Raw genomic sequence first — 25,706 nt, forward strand, 5'->3', positions numbered from 1 at the left:
TGTAAGGTCAGGTACATGTACAGGTACTGGCTGAGATACAGGTGTAAGGTCAGGTACATGTACAAGTACTGGCTCAGATACAGGTGTAAGCTCAGGTACATGTACAGGTACTGGCTCAGATACAGGTGCAAGCTCAGGTACATGTACAGCTAATGGCTCAGATACAGGTGCAAGCTCAGGTACATGTACAGGTACTGGCTCAGATACAGGTGTAAGTTCAGGTACATGTACAGGTACTTGCTCAGATACAGGTGCAACCTCAGGTACATGTACAGCTAATGGCTCACATACAGGTGTAATTTCAGGTACATGTACAGGTACTGGCACAGATACAGGTGCAAGCTCAGGTACAGGTACTGGCTCAGATACCGGTGCAAGCTCAGGTACAAGTGCAAGCTCAGGTATATGTACAGGTACTGGCTCAGATACGGGTGCAAGCTCAGGTACTGGTACTGGCTCAGATACAGGTGCAAGCTCAGGTACATGTACAGGTACTGGCTCAGATACAGATGCAAGCTCAGGTACAGGTACTGGCTCAGATACAGGTGTATGTTCAGGTACATGTACAGGTACTGGCTCAGATACAGGTGAAAGCTTAAGTACATGTACAGCTACTGGCTTATATACAGGTGCAAGCTCAGGTACATGTACAGGTACTGGCTCAGATACAGGTGACAGCTCAGGTACATGTACAAGTACTGGCTCAGACACAGGTGTAAGGTCAGGTGCATAAACAGGTACTGGCTCAGATACAAGTGTTAGGTGCATGTACAGGTACTGGCTCAGATACAGGTGTAAGGTCAGGTACATGTACAGGTACTGGCTCATATACAGGTGTAAGCTCAGGTACATGTACAGGTACTGGCTCAGATACAGGTGTAAACTCAGGTACATGTACAGGTATTGGCTCAGATACAGGTGTAAGCTCAGGTACATGTACAGGTACTGACTCAGATACAGGTGTATGCACAGGTACATGTACAGGTACTGACTCAGATACAGATGTAAGCTCAGGTACATATACAGGTACTGACTCAGATACAGGTGTAAGCTCAGGTACATTTTACAGGTACTGGATCAGATACAGGTGTAAGCTCAGGTGCATGTACAGGTACTGGCTCAGATACAGGTGTAAGGTCAGGTGCATGTACAGGTACTGGATCAGATACAGGTGTAAGGTCAGGTACATGTACAGGTACTGGATCAGATACAGGTGTAAGGTCAGGTACATGTACAGGTACTGGCTCAGATACAGGTGCAAGCTCAGGTACATGTACAGGTACTGGCTCATATATAGGTGCAAGCTCAGGTACATGTACAGGTACTGGCTCAGGTACAGGTGTAAGGTCAGGTACATGTACAGGTACTGGCTCAGATACAGATGCAAGCTCAGGTACATATACAGGTTCTGGCTCAAATACGGGTGCAAGCTCAGGTACATGTACATGTACTGGCTCATATACAGGTTCAAGCTCAGGTACATGTACAGGTACTGGCTCAGATACAGGTGCAAGTTCAGGTACAGGTACTGGCTCAGAAACAGGTGTAAGTTCAGGTAAATGTACAGGTACTAGCTCAGATACAGGTGTAAGCTCAGGTGCATGTACGTGTACTGGCTCATATACAGGTGTAAGCTCAGGTACAGGCACAGATACAGGTGCAAGCTCAGGTACATGTACAGGTACTGACTCACATACAGGTGTAAGCTCAGGTACATGTACAGGGACTGACTCAAATACAGGTGCAAGCTCAGGTACATGTACAGGTACTGACTCAGATACAGGTGTAAGCTCAGGTGCATGTATGTGTACTGGCTCATATACAGGTGTATGCTCAGGTACAGGCACAGATACAGGTGCAAGCTCAGGTACATGTACAGGTACTGACTCACATACAGGTGTAAGCTCAGGTACATGTACAGGTACTGACTCACATACAGGTGTAAGCTCAGGTACATGTACAGGTACTGACTCAGATACAGGTGTAAGCTCAGGTGCATGTACGTGTACTGGCTCATATACAGGTGTAAGCTCAGGTACAGGCACAGATACAGGTGCAAGCTCACGTACATGTACAGGTACAGGCACAGATATAGGTGCAAGCTCAGGTACATGTACAGGCACAGGCTCAGATACAGGTGTAAGCTCATGTACATGTACAGGTACTGACTCAGATACAGGTGCAAGCTCAGGTACATGTACAGGTACTGGCTCATATACAGGTGTAAGCTCATGTAAATGTACTGGCTCAGATACAGATGCAAGCTCTGGTACATGTACAGGTACTGACTCAGATACAGGTGCAACCTCAGGTACATGTACAGGTACTGACTCAGATACAGGTGTAAGCTCAGGTACATATACAGGAACTGACTCAGATACAGGTGTAAGCTCAGGTACATGTACAGGTACTGGCTCAGATACAGGTGCAAGCTCAGGTATATGGACATGTACTGGCTCATATACAGGTGCAAGCTCAGGTACATGTACAGGTACTGACTCAGATACAGGTGCAAGCTCAGGTACATGTACAGGTACTGGCTCATATACAGGTGTAAGCTCAGGTACAGGCACAGATACAGGTGCAAGCTCAGGTACATGTACAGGTACTGACTCACATACAGGTGTAAGCTCAGGTACATGTACAGGGACTGACTCAAATACAGGTGCAAGCTCAGGTAGAAAATCTGTAGTGGGAAAACAGGAAGGCGCCAATAGGGTGATAACGTTTGAGACCCTGACAGGTAAGTATGAGAAAAAAGGGTACTCACAAGTAGGGCGGCACTTAGACGTGCCAAACCAAGCAGACCGGGACCTCAGCGTCGCCCGGAAGACTCAAAAAGGCAACAACCAATCGTCAGGCCGGACCAAATTCCGTGTGGCCAGTCAGGAGCACTGGATGCTGCCACACCTCTCTCTTCGTATGCCGATTCCAAACACTGGCAAGAGGATAGGAGATAGGGATATCACGTGTGAAGCTCTCCCGATTACCGAGAGTTTAGTTAACACACGCCAACAAACTGGATAACGAACTGGATAGAGGAAGGAGCAAACTCCAGCAAAGTTACTTAAACAAATTTATTAAAAAGTTTAAAAACAATGCATAAAAGCAACGCGTTTCTCGGCTACACAGAGCCGTTTCATCAGGCTGTTATACATATTCTAAAATGCCTACTGCTTTAAACACTTCCTCTAACCAATCAAAACCATTGAAATTTACACACCCCTCCCCACCTCAGCGTGCGTGTCAATCTCAGCTGATATGGAGAGTGTGTGGAATCATAAGCGTGCCACTTGATATTGGCGATTTTAATATCGTCTTACAGATAGTGTCTGTTCTAATTAGACACTATATTAATGGTCACATCACTATTATGAACACATACAATTAAAGCAATGTGAGTAAACATAATAAATAAGTAAATTTGGGCTTTCATTTCAGGCTTAGATACACGTTACACATTAGCTTTTTATCGAAACTGAACTGACATGAAATGTTACTCCTTATTACAGACTTGCAAATCAAACTGTTTGTACAGTTCGCCAATATAATACACAATAATTACTCAATCATAACAAAAATTAATCTAAACCAAACAAATAAACAATAATAGATAAAAAATATATATATATATATATATATATACCCTATACACCATACATAACCAAAATTACACTATAGGAAAAAACTAATTAGCTATCGAAAGCTGCCAGATCAATATTGGCATTGAGACCTGATGGATTTAGAGTCTGAAGCCTATAGATCCAAAAAGTCTCTCTCTGTCTAAGTCTATAGAAACGATTGTAAAAGTCTGATCTTGGAATATGGTCAATAGGAGTTATTTGTAAACAATGTAGGTTACCACTATGTTTGGTGTTACAGTGTCGCGGTACACTATGTAATTTGTAGTTCTTTTTAATGTTTCTAAAATGTTCAGACCATCTGATGCTCAAACGTCTACAGGTGCGCCCTATGTATTGCAGCCCACAAATACAGGACAGTAAATAAATCACATAATTCGATGCGCATGTCATCCGATCGCTCATTTTATAAGTTTTAGAAGTCGTATTTGATTTAAAGGTATCTACGTTATGTGTTATATAGTGACACATTTTGCATTTCTTGTGATTACATTTGAAACTACCCTTTCTTTGTATTTTGCAAATGGTGTCATTAGTGATATTGTTACTGATCAAGTTGGTCCTGTTTTTAACCACTTTACTAGGTGCCAAAATTCTTTTCAAATTGGGTGCTCTTTTGTAAATAATAGTGGGTTTATTGTCTAGTAGTGGGCCTAAAATAGGATCTTTTAGTAGAATTTTCCAGTGTTTCATAATACTCCTTTTAATTATGCTATGATTGCAATTGTATTCAGTGATGAACTTAGTCCTATTACCCATGCCTACCTGAGTATGTGTGTCTACTACCTTTTTCTCAAAATATTTTTTTCTGTCATCATTTTTTGCCCTATTAAAGGCACTGGTGATGATGTGTGCTGGATATTTTTTCTCTTCAAATCTATCTTTGAGGATTTTACTTTGCATCTCATAGTCTATTAGACTGCTACAGTTCCGGCGAACTCGCTTGAACTGCCCATATGGTACATTTCTTTTCCAAGGTAGGTGATGATTGCTTGTGAAGTCTAAATAGCTGTTGCAATCAACCTGCTTAAAGTGAGTACTAGTCGAAATCCTCCCCTCCGTGAAACTTAACTCTAAGTCTAGAAAAACCACAGTCTTAGAATCTATTGTGCTAGTGAATTTCAAGCCCTTGTTGTTACTATTCAAATGACTCACAAAGTCTTCGGCCAACAGTCTATCACCTTTCCATACCACAACCAGATCATCTATGTATCTGCCATAATACACCAGGTTCGCCCCAAACGCAGAGTTGTAAACATATTGTTGTTCAAATGATCCCATAAAAAGATTGGCGTAACTTGGGGCGAACCTGGTGCCCATGGCCGTCCCTTTTGTTTGGAGGTAGTAATCATCCTGATAGACGAAATAGTTGTGGTGTAGGATAAAAGAGATCAATGACAAGATGAAATCTTTCTGGGTATCTGGTAAATAAATGTCTGTTTCTAAATAGCTTGAAATCGCTTGTAGTCCGAGACTATGTGATATATTCGAATAGAGGGCTTGAACATCACAAGTGATCCAAGTGAGGTCTTGTGTAATATTAATCTGTTCAAGTTTGTTTATAAGGTCTGAAGAGTCTCGTATATAAGATTCAAGACCAACGACATATTTTTGCAGAAAGAAATCGACATATGAAGATGCATTGTCTGTCAGGCTGCCTATTCCCGATATTATCGGGCGGCCCGGAGGGCATTTTGGGTCTTTGTGCAGCTTCAGTAGATGATAGTAAAATGCACGATTTGGCTCTATTGGAATAAGATAATCTTTTTCTTTTTTGGTGACAATTCCTTCTTTAAAAGCACCTTCTACTAAATCCTTTAAAGTCGCTAAAAATTTGGAGGTCGGATCAAAAGTCATTTTGGTATAATAATTTTTGTCATTCAGGATCCTATCGGACTCAATAAGGTAGTCCTTAAGGTCCTGAATGACAATCCCTCCGCCCCACCCAATTTGAAAAGAATTTTGGCACCTAGTAAAGTGGTTAAAAACAGGACCAACTTGATCAGTAACAATATCACTAATGACACCATTTGCAAAATACAAAGAAAGGGTAGTTTCAAATGTAATCACAAGAAATGCAAAATGTGTCACTATATAACACATAACGTAGATACCTTTAAATCAAATACGACTTCTAAAACTTATAAAATGAGCGATCGGATGACATGCGCATCGAATTATGTGATTTATTTACTGTCCTGTATTTGTGGGCTGCAATACATAGGGCGCACCTGTAGACGTTTGAGCATCAGATGGTCTGAACATTTTAGAAACATTAAAAAGAACTACAAATTACATAGTGTACCGCGACACTGTAACACCAAACATAGTGGTAACCTACATTGTTTACAAATAACTCCTATTGAACATATTCCAAGATCAGACTTTTACAATCGTTTCTATAGACTTAGACAGAGAGAGACTTTTTGGATCTATAGGCTTCAGACTCTAAATCCATCAGGTCTCAATGCCAATATTGATCTGGCAGCTTTCGATAGCTAATTAGTTTTTTCCTATAGTGTAATTTTGGTTATGTATGGTGTATAGGGTATATATATATATATATATTTTTTTTTTATCTATTATTGTTTATTTGTTTGGTTTAGATTAATTTTTGTTATGATTGAGTAATTATTGTGTATTATATTGGCGAACTGTACAAACAGTTTGATTTGCAAGTCTGTAATAAGGAGTAACATTTCATGTCAGTTCAGTTTCGATAAAAAGCTAATGTGTAACGTGTATCTAAGCCTGAAATGAAAGCCCAAATTTACTTATTTATTATGTTTACTCACATTGCTTTAATTGTATGTGTTCATAATAGTGATGTGACCATTAATATAGTGTCTAATTAGAACAGACACTATCTGTAAGACGATATTAAAATCGCCAATATCAAGTGGCACGCTTATGATTCCACACACTCTCCATATCAGCTGAGATTGACACGCACGCTGAGGTGGGGAGGGGTGTGTAAATTTCAATGGTTTTGATTGGTTAGAGGAAGTGTTTAAAGCAGTAGGCATTTTAGAATATGTATAACAGCCTGATGAAACGGCTCTGTGTAGCCGAGAAACGCGTTGCTTTTATGCATTGTTTTTAAACTTTTTAATAAATTTGTTTAAGTAACTTTGCTGGAGTTTGCTCCTTCCTCTATCCAGTTCGTTATCCAGTTTGTTGGCGTGTGTTAACTAAACTCTCGGTAATCGGGAGAGCTTCACACGTGATATCCCTATCTCCTATCCTCTTGCCAGTGTTTGGAATCGGCATACGAAGAGAGAGGTGTGGCAGCATCCAGTGCTCCTGACTGGCCACACGGAATTTGGTCCGGCCTGACGATTGGTTGTTGCCTTTTTGAGTCTTCCGGGCGACGCTGAGGTCCCGGTCTGCTTGGTTTGGCACGTCTAAGTGCCGCCCTACTTGTGAGTACCCTTTTTTCTCATACTTACCTGTCAGGGTCTCAAACGTTATCACCCTATTGGCGCCTTCCTGTTTTCCCACTACAGATTTTCTAACCGTTGACATACGATAAAGAAGAGCGGCCTCACATCGGATTGTTTGCACTGACTTTCGTTTACGTCACCTTAGGCGCACCTCCATCAAGAACTGCTTTTGTTTTGATTTCTTGTTTCCAGCAAGCTCAGGTACATGTACAGGTACTGACTCAGATACAGGTGTAAGCTCAGGTGCATGTATGTGTACTGGCTCATATACAGGTGTAAGCTCAGGTACAGGCACAGATACAGGTGCAAGCTCGGGTACATGTACAGGTACTGACTCACATACAGGTGTAAGCTCAGGTACATGTACAGGTACTGACTCACATACAGGTGTAAGCTCAGGTACATGTACAGGTACTGACTCAGATACAGGTGTAAGCTCAGGTGCATGTACGTGTACTGGCTCATATACAGGTGTAAGCTCAGGTACAGGCACAGATACAGGTGCAAGCTCACGTACATGTACAGGTACAGGCACAGATATAGGTGCAAGCTCAGGTACATGTACAGGTACAGGCTCAGATACAGGTGTAAGCTCATGTACATGTACAGGTACTGACTCAGATACAGGTGCAAGCTCAGGTACATGTACAGGTACTGGCTCATATACAGGTGTAAGCTCATGTAAATGTACTGGCTCAGATACAGATGCAAGCTCTGGTACATGTACAGGTACTGACTCAGATACAGGTGCAACCTCAGGTACATGTACAGGTACTGACTCAGATACAGGTGTAAGCTCAGGTACATATACAGGAACTGACTCAGATACAGGTGTAAGCTCAGGTACATGTACAGGTACTGGCTCAGATACAGGTGCAAGCTCAGGTATATGGACATGTACTGGCTCATATACAGGTGCAAGCTCAGGTACATGTACAGGTACTGACTCAGATACAGGTGCAAGCTCAGGTACATGTACAGGTACTGGCTCAGATACAGGTGCAAGCTCAGGTACATGTACAGGTACTGGCTCAGATACAGGTGTAAGCTCAGGTACATGTACAGGTACTGGCTCAGATACAGGTGTAAGCTCAGGTACATGTACATGTACTGGCTCATATACAGGTGTATGCTCAGGTACATGTACAGGTACTGGCTCATATACAGGTTCAAGCTCAGGTACATGTACAGGTACTGGCTCAGATACAGGTGCAAGCTCAGGTACATGTACAGGTACTGGCTCAGATACAGGTGTAAGCTCAGGTACATGTACAGGTACTGGCTCAGATACAGGTGTAAGCTCAGGTACATGTACAGGTACTGGCTCATATACTGGTATATGCTCAGGTACATGTACAGGTACTGGCTCATATACAGGTGCAAGCTCAGGTACATGTACAGGTACTGGCTTAGATACAGGTGCAAGCTCAGGTACATGTACAGGTACTGGCTCAGATACAGGTGTAAGCTCAGGTACATGTACAGGTACTGGCTCAGATACAGGTGCAAGCTCAGGTACATGCACAGGTACTGGCTCATATACAGGTGTATGCTCAGGTACATGTACAGGTACTGGCTCATATACAGATGTAAGCACAGGTACATGTACAGGTACTGACTCAGATACAGGTGTAAGCTCAGGTACATGTACAGGTACTGGCTCATATACAGGTGTATGCTCAGGTACATGTACAGGTACTGGCTCATATATACAGGTGCAAGCTCAGGTACATGTACAGGTACTGGCTCAGATACAGGTGTAAGCTCAGGTACATGTACAGGTACTGGCTCAGATACAGGTGTAAGATCAGGTGCATGTACAGGTACTGGCTTATATACAGGTGCAAGCTCAGGTACATGTACAGGTACGGACTCACATAGAGGTGTAAGCTCAGGTATATGTACTGGCTCAGATACGGGTGCAAGCACTTGTACATGTACAGGTACTGGCTCAGATACAGGTGCAAGCTCAGGTACAGGTACTGGCTCAGATGCATGTGCAAGCTCAGATACATGTAAGGTACTGGCTCAGATACAGGTGTAAGCTCAGGTACATGTACAGGTACTGACTCAGATACAGGTGTAAGCTCAGGTGCATGTCCAGGAACAGACTCATATGCAGGTGTAAGCTGAGGTACATGTACAGGTACTGGCTCATATACAGGTGCAAGCTCAGGTCCATGTACAGGTACTGGCTCAGATACAGGTGCAAGCTCAGGTACATGTACAGGTACTGGCTCAGATACAGGTGTAAGCTCAGGTACATGTACAGGTACTGGCTCAGATACAGGTGTAAGCTCAGGTACATGTACAGGTACTGGCTCATATACAGGTGTATGCTCAGGTACATGTACAGGTACTGGCTCATATACAGGTTCAAGCTCAGGTACATGTACAGGTACTGGCTCAGATACAGGTGCAAGCTCAGGTACATGTACAGGTACTGGCTCAAATACAGGTGTAAGCTCAGGTACATGTACAGGTACTGGCTCAGATACAGGTGTAAGCTCAGGTACATGTACAGGTACTGGCTCATATACTGGTATATGCTCAGGTACATGTACAGGTACTGGCTCATATACAGGTGCAAGCTCAGGTACATGTACAGGTACTGGCTTAGATACAGGTGCAAGCTCAGGTACATGTACAGGTACTGGCTCAGATACAGGTGTAAGCTCAGGTACATGTACAGGTACTGGCTCAGATACAGGTGCAAGCTCAGGTACATGCACAGGTACTGGCTCATATACAGGTGTATGCTCAGGTACATGTACAGGTACTGGCTCATATACAGATGTAAGCACAGGTACATGTACAGGTACTGACTCAGATACAGGTGTAAGCTCAGGTACATGTACAGGTACTGGCTCATATACAGGTGTATGCTCAGGTACATGTACAGGTACTGGCTCAGATACAGGTGCAAGCTCAGGTACAGGTACTGGCTCAGATACATGTGCAAGCTCAGATACATGTAAGGTACTGGCTCAGATACAGGTGTAAGCTCAGGTACATGTACAGGTACTGACTCAGATACAGGTGTAAGCTCAGGTGCATGTCCAGGAACAGACTCATATGCAGGTGTAAGCTGAGGTACATGTACAGGTACTGGCTCATATACAGGTGCAAGCTCAGGTCCATGTACAGGTTCTGGCTCAGATACAGGTGAAAGCTTAAGTACATGTACAGCTACTGGCTTATATACAGGTGCAAGCTCAGGTACATGTACAGGTACTGGCTCAGATACAGGTGTAAGGTCAGGTGCATATACAGGTACTGGCTCAGACACAGGTGTATGGTCAGGTGCATATACAGGTACTGGCTCAGATACAAGTGTTAGGTTAGGTGCATGTACAGGTACTGGCTCAGATACAGGTGTAAGGTCAGGTACATGTACAGGTACTGGCTCATATACAGGTGTAAGCTCAGGTACATGTACAGGTACTGGCTCAGATACAGGTGTAAGCTCAGGTACATGTACAGGTACTGGCTCAGATACAGGTGTAAGCTCAGATACATGTACAGGTACTGGCTCAGATACAGGTGTATGCACAGGTACATGTACAGGTACTGACTCAGATACAGGTGTAGGCTCAGGTACATATACAGGGAATTCAGAATTATTAGGCAAGTTGTATTTTTGAGGATTAATTTTATTATTGAACAACAACCATGTTCTCAATGAACCCAAAAAACTCATTAATATCAAAGCTGAATAGTTTTGGAAGTAGTTTTTAGTTTGTTTTTAGTTATAGCTATTTTAGGGGGATATCTGTGTGTGCAGGTGACTATTACTGTGCATAATTATTAGGCAACTTAACAAAAAACAAATATATACCCATTTCAATTATTTATTTTTACCAGTGAAACCAATATAACATCTCAACATTCACAAATATACATTTCTGACATTCAAAAACAAAACAAAAACAAATCAGTGACCAATATAGCCACCTTTCTTTGCAAGGACACTCAAAAGCCTGCCATCCATGGATTCTGTCAGTGTTTTGATCTGTTCACCATCAACATTGCGTGCAGCAGCAACCACAGCCTCCCAGACACTGTTCAGAGAGGTGTACTGTTTTCCCTCCTTGTAAATCTCACATTTGATGATGGACCACAGGTTCTCAATGGGGTTCAGATCAGGTGAACAAGGAGGCCATGTCATTAGATTTTCTTCTTTTATACCCTTTCTTGCCAGCCACACTGTGGAGTACTTGGACGCGTGTGATGGAGCATTGTCCTGCATGAAAATCATGTTTTTCTTGAAGGATGCAGACTTCTTCCTGTACCACTGCTTGAAGAAGGTGTCTTCCAGAAACTGGCAGTAGGACTGGGAGTTGAGCTTGACTCCATCCTCAACCCAAAAAGGCCCCACAAGCTCATCTTTGATGATACCAGCAAAAACCAGTACTCCACCTCCACCTTGCTGGCGTCTGAGTCGGACTGGAGCTCTCTGCCCTTTACCAATCCAGCCACGGGCCCATCCATCTGGCCCATCAAGACTCACTCTCATTTCATCAGTCCATAAAACCTTGGCCCAGTCTTGACGTTTCAGCTTGTGTGTCTTGTTCACTGGTGGTCGTCTTTCAGCCTTTCTTACCTTGACCATGTCTCTGAGTATTGCACACCTTGTGCTTTTGGGCACTCCAGTGATGTTGCAGCTCTGAAATATGGCCAAACTGGTGGCAAGTGGCATCTTGGCAGCTGCATGCTTGACTTTTCTCAGTTCATGGGCAGTTATTTTGCGCCTTGGTTTTTCCACACGCTTCTTGCGACCCTGTTGACTATTTTGAATGAAACGCTTGATTGTTCGATGATCACGCTTCAGAAGCTTTGCAATTTTAAGAGTGCTGCATCCCTCTGCAAGATATCTCACTATTTTTGACTTTTCTGAGCCTGTCAAGCTCTTCTTTTGACCCATTTTGCCAAAGGAAAGGAAGTTGCCTAATAATTATGCACACCTGATATAGGGTGTTGATGTCATTAGACCACACCCCTTCTCATTACAGAGATGCACATCACCTAATATGCTTAATTGGTAGTAGGCTTTCGAGCCTATACAGCTTGGAGTAAGACAACATGCATAAAGAGGATGATGTGGTCAAAATACTAATTTGCCTAATAATTCTGCACTCCCTGTACAGGAACTGACTCAGATACAGGTGCAAGCTCAGGTACATGTACAGGTACTGGCTCAGATACAGGTGCAAGCTCAGGTACATGGACATGTACTGGCTCATATACAGGTGCAAGCTCAGGTACATGTACAGGTACTGACTCAGATACAGGTGCAAGCTCAGGTACATGTACAGGTACTGGCTCAGATACAGGTGTAAGCTCAGGTACATGGACAGGTACTGGCTCAGAAACAGGTGTATGCACAGGTACATGTACAGGTACTGACTCAGATACAGGTGTAAGCTGAGGTACATATACAGGTACTGACTCAGATACAGGTGTAAGCTCAGGTACATGTACAGGTACTGGCTCATATACAGGTGCAAGCTCAGGTACATGTACAGGTACTGACTCAGATACAGGTGCAAGCTCAGGTACATGTACAGGTACTGGCTCAGATACAGGTGCAAGGTTAGGTCATGTACAGGTACTGGCTCATATACAGGTGTAAGCTCAGGTACATGTACATGTACAGGCACAGATACGAGTGTAAGCTCAGGTACATGTACAGGTACTGACCCAGATACAGGTGCAAGCTCAGGTACATGTACAGGTACTGACTCAGATACAGGTGCAAGGTCAAGTACATGTACAGGTACTGGCTCATATACTGGTGTAAGCTCAGATACATATACAGGTACTGGTTCAGATACAGGTGTAAGCTCAGGTACATGTACAGGTACTGGCTCAGATACAGGTGTAAGCTCAGGTACATGTACAGGTACTGGCTCATATATGGGTGTAAGCTCAGATACATATACAGGTACTAGCTCAGATACAGGTGTAAGCTCAGGTAAGTGTACAGGTACTGGCTCAGATACAGGTATAAGCTCAGGTACATGTACAGGTACTGGCTCAGATACAGGTGTAAGGTCAGGTACATGTACAGGTACTGGCTCAGATACGGGTGCAAGCTCAGGTACATGTACAGGTACTGGCTCAGATATGGGTGCAAGCTCAGGTGCATGTACAGGTACTGGCTCATATACAGGTTTAAGCTGAGGTACATGTACAGGTACTGGCTCAGATACAGGTGAAAGCTTAGGTAGATGTACAGGTACTGGCTCAGATACAGGTGTAAGCTTAGGTACATGTACAGGTACTGACTCAGATACAGGTGCAAGCTCAAGTATATGTACAGGTACTGACTCAAATACAGGTGCAAGCTGAGGTACCGGTACTGGCTCAGATACAGGCGCAAACTCAGGTACATGTACAAGTACTGGCTCATATACAGGTGCAAACTCAGGTACATGTACAGGTACTGGCTCAGATACGGGTGCAAGCTCAGGTACATGTACAGGTACTGGCTCAGATACGGGTGCAAGCTCAGGTACATGTACAGGTACTGGCTCATATACAGGTGGAAGCTCAGGTACATGTACAGGTACTGGCTCATATACAGGTGGAAGCTCAGGTACATGTACAGGTACTGACTCAGATACAGGTGCAAGCTCAGGTACATGTACAGGTACTGGCTTACATACAGGTGTAAGCTCAGGTACATGTACAGGTACTGACTCAGATACAGGTGCAAACTCAGGTACATGTACAAGTACTGGCTCATATACAGGTGGAAACTCAGGTACATGTACAGGTACTGGCTCAGATACGGGTGCAAGCTCAGGTACAAGTACTGGCTCAGATACGGGTGCAAGCACGTACACATTTACAGGTACTGGCTCAGATACAGGTGCAAGCTCAGGTACATGTACAGGTACTGGCTCAGATACAGGTGCAAGCTCAGTTATATGTACAGATACTGGCTCATATACAAGTGTAAGCTCAGGTACATGTACAGGTACTGACTCAGATACAGGTGCAAGCCCAGGTACATGTACAGGTACTGACTCAGATACAGGTGCAAGCTCAGGTACATGTACAGGTACTGGCTCAGATACAGGTGCAAGCTCAGGTACATGTACAGGTACTGACTCACATACAGGTGTAAGCTCAGGTACATGTACAGGTACTGACTCAGATACAGGTGTAAGCTCAGGTACATGTACAGGTACTGGCTCATATACAGGTGTAAGCTCAGGTACATGTACAGGTACTGGCTCAGATACAGATGCAAGCTCAGGTACATGTACAGGTACTGACTCAGATACAGGTGCAAGCTCAGGTACATGTACATGTAGTGGCTAAGATTCAGGTGCAAGCTCAGGTACAGGTACTGGCTAAGATACAGGTGCAAGCTCAGGTACAGGTACTAGCTCAGATACAGGTGTAAGCTCAGGTACATGGACAGGTACTGGCTCAGATACAGGTGTATGCACAGGTACATGTACAGGTACTGACTCAGATACAGGTGTAAGCTGAGGTACATATACAGGTACTGACTCAGATACAGGTGTAAGCTCAGGTACATGTACAGGTACTGGCTCATATACAGGTGCAAGCTCAGGTACATGTACAGGTACTGACTCAGATACAGGTGCAAGCTCAGGTACATGTACAGGTACTGGCTTAGATACAGGTGCAAGGTTAGGTCATGTACAGGTACTGGCTCATATACAGGTGTAAGCTCAGGTACATGTACAGGCACAGATACGGGTGTAAGCTCAGGTACATGTACAGGTACTGACCCAGATACAGGTGCAAGCTCAGGTACATGTACAGGTACTGACTCAGATACAGGTGCAAGGTCAAGTACATGTACAGGTACTAGCTCAGATACAGGTGTAAGCTCAGGTACATGTACAGGTACTGGCTCAGATACAGGTATAAGCTCAGGTACATGTGCAGGTACTGGCTCAGATACAGGTGCAAGTTCAGGTACATGTACAGGTACTGGCTCAGATACGGGTGCAAGCTCAGGTACATGTACAGGTACTGGCTCAGATATGGGTGCAAGCTCAGGTGCATGTACAGGTACAGGCTCATATACAGGTTTAAGCTGAGGTACATGTACAGGTACTGGCTCAGATACAGGTGAATGCTTAGGTACATGTACAGGTACTGGCTCAGATACAGGTGTAAGCTTAGGTACATGTACAGGTACTGACTCAAATACAGGTGCAAGCTGAGGTACCGGTACTGGCTCAGATACAGGCGCAAACTCACGTACATGTACAAGTACTGGCTCACTTACAGGTGCAAACTCAGGTACATGTACAGGTACTGGCTCAGATACCGGTGCAAGATCAGGTACAAGTACTGGCTCAGATATGGGTGCAAGAACTTGCACATGTACAGGTACTGACTCAGGTTCAGGTGCAAGCTCAGGTACATGTACAGGTACTGGCTCATATACAGGTGGAAGCTCAGGTACATGTACAGGTACTGGCTCATATACAGGTGGAAGCTCAGGTACATGTACAGGTACTGACTCAGATACAGGTGCAAGCTCAGGTACATGTACAGGTACTGGCTCACATACAGGTGTAAGCTCAGGTACATGTACAGGTACTGACTCAGATACAGGTGCAAACTCAGGTACATGTACAAGTACTGGCTCATATACAGGTGAAAACTCAGGTACATGTACAGGTACTGGCTCAGATACGGGTGCAAGCTCAGGTACAAGTACTGGCTCAGATACGGGTGCAAGCACGTACACATTTACAGGTACTGGCTCAGATACAGGTGCAAGGTCAAGTACATGTACAGGTACTGGCTCATATACTGGTGTAAGCTCAGATACATATACAGGTACTTGTTCAGATACAGGTGTAAGCTCAGGTACATGTACAGGTTCTGGCTCAGATACAGGTGTAAGCTCAGGTACATGTACAGGTACTGGCTCATATATGGGTGTAAGCTCAGATATATATACAGGTTCTAGCTCAGATACAGGTGTAAGCTCAGGTACATGTACAGGTACTGGCTCAGATACAGGTATAAGCTCAGGTACATGTACAGGTACTGGCTCAGATACAGGTGCAAGGTCAGGTACATGTACAGGTACTGGCTCAGATACAGGTGCAAGCTCAGGTACATGTACAGGTACTGGCTCAGATATGGGTGCAAGCTCAGGTGCATGTACAGGTACTGGCTCATATACAGGTTTAAGCTGAGGTACATGTACAGGTACTGGCTCAGATACAGGTGAAAGCTTAGGTACATGTACAGGTACTGGCTCAGATACAGGTGTAAGCTTAGGTACATGTACAGGTACTGACTCAGATACAGGTGCAAGCTCAAGTACATGTACAGGTACTGACTCAGATACAGGTGCAAGCTGAGGTACCGGTACTGGCTCAGATACAGGCGCAAACTCAGGTACATGTACAAGTACTGGCTCATATACAGGTGCAAACTCAGGTACATGTACAGGTACTGGCTCAGATACCGGTGCAAGCTCAGGTACAAGTACTGGCTCAGATACGGGTGCAAGCACTTGCACATGTACAGGTACTGACTCAGGTTCAGGTGCAAGCTCAGGTACATGTACAGGTACTGGCTCACATACAGGTGTAAGCTCAGGTACATGTACAGGTACTGACTCAGATACAGGTGCAAACTCAGGTACATGTACAAGTACTGGCCCATATACAGGTGAAAACTCAGGTACATGTACAGGTACTGGCTCAGATACGGGTGCAAGCTCAGGTACAAGTACTGGCTCAGATACGGGTGCAAGCACGTACACATTTACATGTACTGGCTCAGATACAGGTGCAAGCTCAGGTACATGTACAGGTACTGGCTCATATACAGGTGGAAGCTCAGGTACATGTACAGGTACTGACTCAGATACAGGTGCAAGCTCAGGTACATGTACAGGTACTGGCTTAGATACAGGTGCAAGGTTAGGTCATGTACAGGTACTGGCTCATATACAGGTGTAAGCTCAGGTACATGTACAGGCACAGATATGGGTGTAAGCTCAGGTACATGTACAGGTACTGACTCAGATACAGGTGCAAGGTCAAGTACATGTACAGGTACTGGCTCATATACTGGTGTAAGCTCAGATACATATACAGGTACTGGTTCAGATACAGGTGTAAGCTCAGGTACATGTACAGGTACTGGCTCAGATACAGGTGTAAGCTCATGTACATGTACAGGTACTGGCTCATATATGGGTGTAAGCTAAGATATATATACAGGTTCTAGCTCAGATACAGGTGTAAGCTCAGGTACATGTACAGGTACTGGCTCAGATACAGGTATAAGCTCAGGTACATGTACAGGTACTGGCTCAGATACAGGTGCAAGGTCAGGTACATGTACAGGTACTGGCTCAGATACAGGTGCAAGCTCAGGTACATGTACAGGTACTGGCTCAGATATGGGTGCAAGCTCAGGTGCATGTACAGGTACTGGCTCATATACAGGTTTAAGCTGAGGTACATGTACAGGTACTGGCTCAGAAAGAGGTGAAAGCTTAGGTACATGTACAGGTACTGGCTCAGATACAGGTGTAAGCTTAGGTACATGTACAGGTACTGACTCAGATACAGGTGCAAGCTCAAGTACATGTACAGGTACTGACTCAGATACAGGTGCAAGCTGAGGTACCGGTACTGGCTCAGATACAGGCGCAAACTCAGGTACATGTACAAGTACTGGCTCATATACAGGTGCAAACTCAGGTACATGTACAGGTACTGGCTCAGATACCGGTGCAAGCTCAGGTACAAGTACTGGCTCAGATACGGGTGCAAGCACTTGCACATGTACAGGTACTGACTCAGGTTCAGGTGCAAGCTCAGGTACATGTACAGGTACTGGCTCATATGCAGTTGGAAGCTTAGGTACATGTACAGGTACTGACTCAGATACAAGTGCAAGCTCAGGTACATGTACAGGTACTGGCTCACATACAGGTGTAAGCTCAGGTACATGTACAGGTACTGACTCAGATACAGGTGCAAACTCAGGTACATGTACAAGTACTGGCCCATATACAGGTGAAAACTCAGGTACATGTACAGGTACTGGCTCAGATACGGGTGCAAGCTCAGGTACAAGTACTGGCTCAGATACGGGTGCAAGCACGTACACATTTACATGTACTGGCTCAGATACAGGTGCAAGCTCAGGTACATGTACAGGTACTGACTCAGATACAGGTGTAAGCTCAGGTACATGTACAGGTACTGGCTCATATACAGGTGTAAGCTCAGGTACATGTACAGGTACTGGCTCAGATACAGATGCAAGCTCAGGTACATGTACAGGTACTGACTCATATACAGGTGCAAGCTCAGGTACATGTACATGTACTGGCTAAGATTCAGGTGCAAGCTCAGGTACAGGTACTGGCTAAGAAACAGGTGCAAGCTCAGGTACAGGTACTAGCTCAGATACAGGTGTAAGCTCAGGTACATGGACAGGTACTGGCTCAGATACAGTTGTAAGCTCAGGTATATGTGCAACTACTGGCTCAGATACAGGTGCAAACTCAGGTACATGTACAGGTACTGGCTCAGCTACAGGTGCAAGCTCAGTTACGTGTACAGGTACTGGCTCAGAAACAGGTGTAAACTCAGGTACATGTACAGGTACTGGCTCAGATACAGGTATAAGCTCGGGTACATGTACAGGTACTGGCTCATATACAGGTGTAAGCTCAGGTACATGTACAGGTACTGACTCAGATACAGGTGCAAGCTCAGGTACATGTACAGGTACTGGCTCACATACAGGTGTAAGCTCAGGTACATGTACAGGTACTGACTCAGATACATTTGCAAACTCAGGTACATGTACAAGTACTGGCTCATATACAGGTGAAAACTCAGGTGCATGTACAGGTACTGGCTCAGATACGGGTGCAAGCTCAGGTACAAGTAATGGCTCAGATACGGGTGCAAGCACTTACACATGTACAGGTACTGGCTCAGATACAGATGCAAGCTCAGGTACATGTGCAACTACTGGCTCAGATACAGGTGCAAACTCAGGTACATGTACAGGTACTGGCTCAGCTACAGGTGCAAGCTCAGTTACGTGTACAGGTACTGGCTCAGAAACAGGTGTAAGCTCAGGTACATGTACAGGTACTGGCTCAGATACAGGTATAAGCTCAGGTACATGTACAGGTACTGGCTCAGATACAGGTGCAAGGTCAGGTACATGTACAGGTACTGGCTCAGATACGGGTGCAAGCTCAGGTACATGTACAGGTACTGGCTCAGATATGTGTGCAAGCTCAGGTGCATGTACAGGTACTGGCTCATATACAGGTTTAAACTGAGGTACATGTACAGGTACTGGCTCAGATACAGGTGAAAGCTTAGGTACATATACAGGTGCTGGCTCAGATACAGATGTAAGCAGAGGTACAAGTACTAGCTCAGATACGGGTGCAAGCACTTGCACATGTACAGGTACTGACTCGGGTTCAGGTGCAAGCTCAGGTACATGTACAGGTACTGGCTTATATACAGGTGGAAGCTCAGGTACATGTACAGGTACTGGCTCATATACAGGTGTAAGCTCAGGTACATGTACAGGTACTGACTCAGATACAGGTGCAAGCTCAGGTACATGTACAGGTACTGGCTCACATACAGGTGTAAGCTCAGGTACATGTACAGGTACTGACTCAGATACAGGTGCAAACTCAGGTACATGTACAAGTGCTGGCTCATATACAGGTGAAAAACTCAGGTGCATGTACAGGTACTGGCTCAGATACGGGTGCAAGCTCAGGTACAAGTACTGGCTCAGATACGGGTGCAAGCACTTACACATGTACAGGTACTGGCTCAGATACAGATGCAAGCTCAGGTACATGTACAGGTACTGGCTCAGATACAGGTGCAAGCTCAGGTATATGTACAGGTACTGGCTCATATACAAGTGTAAGCTCAGGTACATGTACAGGTACTGACTTAGATACAGGTGCAAGCTCAGGTACATGTACAGGTACTGACTCAGATACAGGTGCAAGCTCAGGTACATGTACAGGTACTGGCTCAGATACAGGTGCAAGCTCAGGTACATGTACAGGTACTGACTCACATACAGGTGCAAGCTCAGTTACGTGTACAGGTACTGGCTCAGAAACAGGTGTAAACTCAGGTACATGTACAGGTACTGGCTCAGATACAGGTATAAGCTCGGGTACATGTACAGGTACTGGCTCATATACAGGTGTAAGCTCAGGTACATGTACAGGTACTGACTCAGATACAGGTGCAAGCTCAGGTACATGTACAGGTACTGGCTCACATACAGGTGTAAGCTCAGGTACATGTACAGGTACTGACTCAGATACATTTGCAAACTCAGGTACATGTACAAGTACTGGCTCATATACAGGTGAAAACTCAGGTGCATGTACAGGTACTGGCTCAGATACGGGTGCAAGCTCAGGTACAAGTAATGGCTCAGATACGGGTGCAAGCACTTACACATGTACAGGTACTGGCTCAGATACAGATGCAAGCTCAGGTACATGTGCAACTACTGGCTCAGATACAGGTGCAAACTCAGGTACATGTACAGGTACTGGCTCAGCTACAGGTGCAAGCTCAGTTACGTGTACAGGTACTGGCTCAGAAACAGGTGTAAGCTCAGGTACATGTACAGGTACTGGCTCAGATAAAGGTATAAGCTCAGGTACATGTACAGGTACTGGCTCAGATACAGGTGCAAGGTCAGGTACATGTACAGGTACTGGCTCAGATACGGGTGCAAGCTCAGGTACATGTACAGGTACTGGCTCAGATATGTGTGCAAGCTCAGGTGCATGTACAGGTACTGGCTCATATACAGGTTTAAACTGAGGTACATGTACAGGTACTGGCTCAGATACAGGTGAAAGCTTAGGTACATATACAGGTGCTGGCTCAGATACAGGTGTAAGCTGAGGTACAAGTACTAGCTCAGATACGGGTGCAAGCACTTGCACATGTACAGGTACTGACTCGGGTTCAGGTGCAAGCTCAGGTACATGTACAGGTACTGGCTTATATACAGGTGGAAGCTCAGGTACATGTACAGGTACTGGCTCATATACAGGTGTAAGCTCAGGTACATGTACAGGTACTGACTCAGATACAGGTGCAAGCTCAGGTACATGTACAGGTACTGGCTCACATACAGGTGTAAGCTCAGGTACATGTACAGGTACTGACTCAGATACAGGTGCAAACTCAGGTACATGTACAAGTGCTGGCTCATATACAGGTGAAAAACTCAGGTGCATGTACAGGTACTGGCTCAGATACGGGTGCAAGCTCAGGTACAAGTACTGGCTCAGATACGGGTGCAAGCACTTACACATGTACAGGTACTGGCTCAGATACAGATGCAAGCTCAGGTACATGTACAGGTACTGGCTCAGATACAGGTGCAAGCTCAGGTATATGTACAGGTACTGGCTCATATACAAGTGTAAGCTCAGGTACATGTACAGGTACTGACTTAGATACAGGTGCAAGCTCAGGTACATGTACAGGTACTGACTCAGATACAGGTGCAAGCTCAGGTACATGTACAGGTACTGGCTCAGATACAGGTGCAAGCTCAGGTACATGTACAGGTACTGACTCACATACAGGTGTAAGCTCAGGTACATGGACAGGTACTGACTCAGATACAGGTGCAAGCTCAGGTACATGTACAGGTACTGGCTCATATACAGGTGCAAGCTCAGGTACATGTACAGGTACTGGCTCAGTTACAGATGCAAGCTCAGGTACATGTACAGGTACTGGCTCAGATACAGATGCAAGCTCAGGTACATGTACAGGTACTGACTCAGATACAGGTGCAAGCTCAGGTACATGTACATGTACTGGCTAAGATACAGGTGCAAGCTCAGGTACAGGTACTGGCTAAGATACAGGTGTAAGCTGAGGTACAAGTACTGGCTCAGATACGGGTGCAAGCACTTGCACATGTACAGGTACTGACTCAGGTTCAGGTGCAAGCTCAGGTACATGTACAGGTACTGGCTCATATACAGGTGTAAGCTTAGGTACATGTACAGGTACTGGCTCACATACAGGTGTAAGCTCAGGTACATGTACAGGTACTGACTCAGATACAGGTGTAAGCTCAGGTACATGTACAGGTACTGACTCAGATACAGGTGCAAACTCAGGTACATGTACAAGTACTGGCTCATATACAGGTGAAAACTCAGGTGCATGTACAGGTACTGGCTCAGATACGGGTGCAAGCTCAGGTACAAGTACTGGCTCAGATACGGGTGCAAGCACTTACACATGTACAGGTACTGGCTCAGATACAGATGCAAGCTCAGGTACATGTACATTTACTGACTCAGATACAGGTGCAAGCTCAAGTACATGTACAGGTACTGGCTCAGATACAGGTGCAAGCTCAGGTATATGTACAGGTACTGGCTCATATACAAGTGTAAGCTCAGGTACATGTACAGGTACTGACTCAGATACAGGTGCAAGCTCAGGTACATGTACATTTACTGACTCAGATACAGGTGCAAGCTCAGGTACATGTACAGGTACTGGCTCAGATACAGGTGCAAGCTCAGGTACATGTACAGGTACTGACTCACATACAGGTGTAAGCTCAGGTACATGTACAGGTACTGACTCAGATACAGGTGCAAGCTCAGGTACATGTACAGGTACTGGCTCATATACAGGTGCAAGCTCAGGTACATGTACAGGTACTGGCTCAGATACAGATGCAAGCTCAGGTACATGTACAGGTACTGACTCAGATACAGGTGCAAGCTCAGGTACATGTACATGTACTGGCTAAGATACAGGTGCAAGCTCAGGTACAGGTACTGGCTAAGATACAGGTGCAAGCTCAGGTACAGGTACTAGCTCAGATACAGGTGTAAGCTCAGGTACATGTACAGGTACTGGCTCAGATACAGGTATAAGCTCAGGTATAATTTCAACTACTGGCTCAGATACAGGTGCAAACTCAGGTACGTGTTCAGGTACTGGCTCAGCTACAGGTGCAAGCTCAGGTACATGTACAGGTACTGGCTCACATACAGGTGTAAGCTCAGGTACATGTACAGGTACTGACTCAGATACAGGTGCAAACTCATGTACATGTACAAGTACTGGCTCATATACAGGTGAAAACTCAGGTGCATGTACAGGTACTGGCTCAGATACGGGTGCAAGCTCAGGTACAAGTACTGGCTCAGATACGGGTGCAAGCACTTACACATGTACAGGTACTGGCTCAGATACAGATGCAAGCTCAGGTACATGCACATTTACTGACTCAGATACAGGTGCAAGCTCAGGTACATGTACAGGTACTGGCTCAGATACAGGTGCAAGCTCAGGTATATGTACAGGTACTGGCTCATATACAAGTGTAAGCTCAGGTACATGTACAGGTACTGACTCAGATACAGGTGCAAGCTCAGGTACATGTACATTTACTGACTCAGATACAGGTGCAAGCTCAGGTACATGTACAGGTACTGGCTCAGATACAGGTGCAAGCTCAGGTACATGTACAGGTACTGACTCACATACAGGTGTAAGCTCAGGTACATGTACAGGTACTGACTCAGATACAGGTGCAAGCTCAGGTACATGTACAGGTACTGGCTCATATACAGGTGCAAGCTCAGGTACATGTACAGGTACTGGCTCAGATACAGATGCAAGCTCAGGTACATGTACAGGTACTGACTCAGATACAGGTGCAAGCTCAGGTACATGTACATGTACTGGCTAAGATACAGGTGCAAGCTCAGGTACAGGTACTGGCTAAGATACAGGTGCAAGCTCAGGTACAGGTACTAGCTCAGATACAGGTGTAAGCTCAGGTACATGTACAGGTACTGGCTCAGATACAGGTATAAGCACAGGTATAATTTCAACTACTGGCTCAGATACAGGTGCAAACTCAGGTACGTGTTCAGGTACTGGCTCAGATACAGGTGATAACTCAGGTACATGTACAGGTACTGGCTCAGCTACAGGTGCAAGCTCAGGTACATGTAAAGGTACTGGCTCAGATACAGGTGTAAGCTCAGGTACATGTACAGGTACTGGCTCAGATGCAGGTGCAAGCTCAGGTACATGTACAGGTACTGGCTCAGATACAGGTGCAAGCTCAGGTACATGTACAGGTACTGGCTCAGATACAGGTGTAAGCTCAGGTGCATGTACAGGTACTGGCTTATATATAGGTGCAAGCTCAGGTACATGTACAGGTACTGATTCACATAGAGGTGTAAGCTCAGGTACATGTACAGGTACTGGCTCAGATACGGGTGCAAGCACTTGTACATGTACAGGTACTGGCTCAGATACAGGTGCAAGCTCAGGTACAGGTACTGGCTCAGTGTGATAAAATATACTGGTTAAGATATAACATTACCACTAGTTCACTGAGTGTATGCTTTCATTATCTCCAAATAAACACATCTTTGATTATAGGGAACCTGTATGAAAGCAATTTGATATTTATATATGGATTTGTGATAGTGTTGTCATAATACTGATAGTCTTGCATTTTATGAACACTCTCTAAATAAAAATAGAGTTATTTCTTTTCAAGGCATGTTACCAATTTTCATTTAAGGTTATTCTTAGAAGGCTTTAGATGAGCAATTATTATCACAGTAATAAGTAAATCTATAGAGGAGAATGATGGATTTCCAAAAGTATAGAATATTATAATGGAGCAGATGCAAATTAGATTATAGTAGTGATTAGCTGAAAATAAGTTGTTCTTATACATAAGCTGAGGTACAAGTAAGAAGCAGGTTATATGAACGTAGATCAGGTTAATACAGCGTTACTGAGTTGCAGCTGAGGCGGTTCCGTTATTTTTTACTTGGTATAGCAACAATATTAGCACTGTTCGAGTTTAGTTTGAATATGAAGCATTAGGTGATGACTCCTGAGCACATACCTTATTTAGAAGCTTGTAGCTGAAACGGAATGGGATATGGCGAAGGAGAATCCTTCCACAAACTGTTTGTGTCCGTGTTGTCTGGCGCGCTGTTCACTGAGGAGGAAGTTCAAGGCAGGTGACGTCACCGGTTCTGTTCTGTGTACACAGAAGCCGATGCAGCGCTGTAACAGGTGAGAACTGAAAGGAGCTTGTTAGTTCTTTCTCTGAATTTGTTCTGATTGACTCCCAAGTGACTAGGTTAGATACTAGGAATTAAAGAATCAAAGAAGTGTTAGGGTAATAATCTTTAGTAGTTAAAAGTGGCTTAATATATTAAAGAGACATAGGAAGATTCCGCAATACTTCCCTCAGTGACTCAATAATCAAGCAATAAAGTGTCTGGGAAAGAAACAACTTAAATAAGGGTGTATGAGAGGCGGAGAATTTTACTTAAAGGTACAAAGCCTAAGTCAAATCCTGACAGATCCCCCCTGTCAAGAGCCCACCCCAGAAAACCTAGGACCCGGCTTCAAGGGGTTGGAGATATGGAATTCAGTCAATAAATCAGGTGCGTTCAAGTCACGAATAGGTACCCACAAATTCTTATCCGCATCATAACCCTTCCAGTGTACCAGGTACTCAAGGGTCCTTCAACGTCTCCTGGAGTCCA

At 44.6% G+C, this 25,706-nt stretch overlaps 1 protein-coding gene across 1 annotated transcript in view; it reads right to left on the minus strand.

Moving 5' to 3' along the window:
* CFAP74 (cilia and flagella associated protein 74) overlaps positions 1 to 25,485 on the minus strand; it is a 331,535-nt gene extending 306,050 nt beyond the window's left edge. The window contains 1 exon segment of the mRNA XM_053690359.1: positions 25,055 to 25,485. The gene's annotated coding sequence lies outside the window, so the exon portion shown is untranslated.
* Positions 25,486 to 25,706: the final 221 nt, after the last annotated feature.

Source organism: Bombina bombina, chromosome 8, assembly GCF_027579735.1.
Source record: "Bombina bombina isolate aBomBom1 chromosome 8, aBomBom1.pri, whole genome shotgun sequence".
Taxonomy (NCBI): Eukaryota; Metazoa; Chordata; class Amphibia; order Anura; family Bombinatoridae; genus Bombina; species Bombina bombina.